The following is a 4,401-nucleotide window of genomic DNA, read 5'->3' on the forward strand; positions in this document are numbered from 1 at the left end:
CCAAATTTACCGCAGCTTTTTTGGTTGGTAGAACGTACAGTACAAACTTTATGCTAATATACTCGAGAAATAGACCTAGGTTTTAATGTCTCCGAGTATTCATACCTCTTATGTCGAGAAAAACTACAAAAGAAAAGGAGTACAAGCAAAAGCAGCTAATAAGAATCAAGCTATGGGTGACAGTTTTCGTTTCGCCTGAAAGTATCGTGCAAGCGAGTGCTGCTATTCGAACCGCCGATATCGAGAAGGCAGAGAAGCAAAGTAGCGTCCGACGGACATCATAGCCAGAAATATGAAGAGAAGAGGAAGGAGACTGAATTCGGGGGAAGGGTGGTTTGGGGGGAGGGGGAGCAAGGAGCTTTCCTTAAACAGGTCGAATCGAATGTTGCCGGCATGTTTGACACTGCACTATGCCCGAAAGAGTTGAGTGTTATGCTCCCCCACTCTCTCCCCAGAGCCCAGAAAATAACGTTTTTTGTAGGCTCATGACTATCGATATGACGCTAAGGCGCCCGTGTGCTGTGCGATGTCAGCTCACGTCAAAGATCCCCAGGTGGTCGAAATTATTCCGGAGCCCTCCACTACGGCACCTCTTCCTTTTTTCTTTCACTCCCTCCTTTATCTTTTCCATTACGGCGTTGTTCAGATGTCCAATGATATATGACACAGATACTGCGCCATTTCCTTTCCCCAAAAACCAATTATTATTTTTAGGGTCACGAAACGGCTCCCGTCAGTATCATGTAGACTGAACCTGTACACCGCCGCCAATTCGGGCTGCTGCAGGCTGCCCTGGCAAGCCAACAACTGCATACAAGATTCAAATCCATGTGTGCAAGGCGTGGTACTGATTTGTGGCGCCCAACCTTCGACACTGGGCGAATGAGATAGGCTTGTGAAATGGAATTTTGTTTAATCTTCTTGTATTCAATATTCTGACTGGAATAACTTCTGTTTGCGCACTCCAGCTTCAGCAGTTCTACCCGGACTGATGTCTGGCCAGCAGGAGGTTTACTTTTAACCGGATACTACGATTTCGTGTAAACAATTCCGGATAGGGTGTTTTCCCACTAACGTCTTACCGTTCCAGAAGGGCATGCACTGCAAAATTGCTCACAAGTTAGCTGCATACGCATTCTTTAACGAACTAATTTTCCTCGACCAATTACGGGGTGGTGTATGGGAGAATGTTCATGTGCAGTGTTAACACTCCCTATGCCCATGCATATGCGCATCTGGTCTCCGAACGCACCGGCCTCAAGAGAAAACACCTCTCTGTCTTCTAATCCCTCCTTCAGACAGGGATTATGTTCATCGTCGAGAACCTACCGCACGACAGACATGTCCACAGATGGTCATGCATACCTGCTCATGCTACACAAAACCACCTCTGCTCTTAAGCATGCCCCAAAATAAGCCCAACAGGCTGTAGTAAAGCAATTGATAATGGCCACTTCCTTTTAGATACTTTCTCCACAGTGCCATTTGACTTTTCGTGAGGACCTCGTTCTATCTTTTCCAAAGCACTGTATACATTTACCACACCACGGAAAGTATTCAAAGCCGCTACTTGCTACCAATGTGTTGATGCAGACTAATGAACAAGTCAAAATCAAGGCAAATTCAATACTGATAATTAGAGAAAATCCAAGAGCAATGTAAAAGCAAACTCATTATTGTTACTTCGGCACCGACCGTTGAAAACGTGGCTAAGCAAGTTGGCTGAAGCTAAACAGGCACTCATACTCTCAGCAGCAACCGCGGTAGCATACGTGCGTAACACTCGTTTGGGACATGGTAGATGCGGTGACCATTTCCTTCGGGCATTGAAGCTGTGCAAATTGACCAATGAGCCCGACAGATCCCCGGGCGGCTCACCACCACATGTGTCAGGTTGTGCCACGAGCGCAGTCGGCCGCGGCAGTGAATCTCTCATCCCCTCTGTTGTTAGCAAACAAGAAAAAAGTGAAGGAACTTGAATGCGAGTGGACATGATTATGAGTGAATGCTTGTAACCCGAGAGTGTAAGTGGAAGTGAGTGGGAGTGAGTGGTTGTGAGAGTGAGTGGTCATTATTTTGAGAGTGGCCTGAGTGCCAGTGGTCATGAGTGTGAGTCAGCGGTTGTGGGTGGGAATAAGTTTTGAGTGTGAGTCGGCATGAGAGCGAGTGTGAGTAAGTGGTTGTGAGTGGTGATGAGTGCGAGTGTGAATGAGTAGCGAGTGCGAGTGAATATGATTGCGAGAGCGAGTGAATGGACCTGAGTGCGAGTGATCGTGAGTTCTGTGATTTAGTAGCCTCTCGTGGTGCTAAAGTATAGATATCGATTTGAGTTTTCTAACTAATGTTTGAAACAACTCTGTCTGTTGCGATCACAACGCCAGAAATGGTTTAAATGCAGTGAGACAGAGCTGGTATAGCCCTGTATAAGTCTAGTATAATTATTATAGTGTTGGTCAAATATACAGAACAAATTGCTGGGGGAGTTGTCACTTAACCATGAAACTAAAATTTGTAACCCGTCACTAGTTTAATTCTCGCTCCAGTTTGTTGATGAGTGTAACGCTTAATCCTATTTCCCATATCTTATACGGAATTTGAATTATGACAGAGTGTATGATATTACCAGTACCTCTTACGGGGCTAATTGCTTGAACGTTGTGTAACAAAAGTAAAAACAGCGCTAATTTTTACACAACCACACAGAAAGATCAGACAGGACGGGCGCTGACTCCAACTATACACTCTAAATTTTTTCACGCTTAGCAAGCGTGAATGTGGATGAATGTTTGCACGCTTGCTCTAAGCGTGGTGTGTTTTCACGCTTAGTAAGCGCGAGTGTCGATTGAGAAATCACGCTTCCTAAGCATGACTCACAGGAGGAGAAACGCTACCAAAGCGGGATTGGAGGCAATTTTCGCACGCTTGTTTTAGGCCAAAAAGAACCCTCTGCTGTTTGGATCTTAGCCTGCGAATCTGTCCAAGAAAAATCACGCAGCCACAGATTGGAAGGAAGCTTTAGCCAGCAAGTTCAACATTTTCGCGCAGCTGGTTATCCGCCCCACCTCATCATCGCAGCGTGTGAAAGCCTGTTACAAGCTTAAAGGCCGTAAAAAGAATGAAAAGGACAAGGAAAAGCCACTGCATGTGACGCCTTACATACACCGGGTATCTCACATCAAAAACGTAGCGCGCAGATATGGTGTCAGGATGGTATTTTCGGCACCAATCAAGCTGAGCAGCGTCTGCCCTTTGCTGTCGACAGAGAAGAGAACCAGGCCGCAATGCTATATCAATCACGAAAAGAAATTCACGAAGTGCGATTCGGGCCTTGTGTACAAGATTCCCCTCACATGCGGTAGAGTTTACAGTGGGCAGACTGATAGATGTTTCAGCGAACGGGCACGCGAACATAACTTGGGAGTGAAGAACAATATGGGAGGTCATCTGGCACATCATTTTAAGAACAGCAAAGGGAAGGTCAAGGGCAAGAATTAAGTACCTTGCAAGCCAGTTTTGAGCAACGCTTTTTGTTTAAATCGTGAGATAAGACTTAAAGGGAGGTGGTTGAAGCCTATCACATCGTAAAAACCGGTGAAAATATGTCAGCACTCCGTCTATTTTGCCTTCAGTGAGTGAAATCAGGTTTTTAGAAGGCCACATATAATTGTTTCATTTGTCCTAATTTTGTTCCGGGATGTATGTACCGCAATGCAAAAAATGTAATTTTATCTAGTTTTATGCTCACCTTTACAATTGTTCTTTGTTGTTCATGTCGTTCATGTTTTTCTATACCTCATTCCACTCTTTTACCTGCTTTAATCTTCAACTTTGCATGTAATTTTTGTTGTTTCCATGCTCTCAAGCTGGTTTTTCCATATATCACACCATGATTTTGTCTCGTTTTCATAGTTTTTACTCTTGCTGTCTGTTGGGTCACCTGCATTCCCATTTCGCGTATTTTTCATCCTATTTACTCAGGTTGATTGTTAGGTTCATTACTTTTTCGATTTCATGTTTTGGACATGGAGTGTCTGAGGACATGCTGACTGAGTACAGTGTTGTGGTTTATCGGTTCTTCTGCAACATAACAAATTGATTAATGTGGTCTAGATTTTAATCAGGACATGTGTGAATGACAATGATGGTTATGTGCTAAGGTTCATCCCTTAAAAAGCGTTTGCCTTTCGGCCTCGAAAACAGTTGGAAGTCTGCGCCTGTGTTGTTGTGTTTGTTCCTGTTCTCCTGTCGTGTCTAATTCGCGAAGTACTAACTTTTTTTCTGCAATGAACCAACTTGCCCGCAAGAACTTTCTACATAATTATAAATTTCGTAGTATAGGAGAGTTCATGACACCCATGAAAAACAAAAAGATGATCGGAAAATTTTTAAATGATTGCAATA

The sequence above is a fragment of the Amblyomma americanum genome, chromosome 8, assembly GCF_052857255.1.
Source record: "Amblyomma americanum isolate KBUSLIRL-KWMA chromosome 8, ASM5285725v1, whole genome shotgun sequence".
Taxonomy (NCBI): Eukaryota; Metazoa; Arthropoda; class Arachnida; order Ixodida; family Ixodidae; genus Amblyomma; species Amblyomma americanum.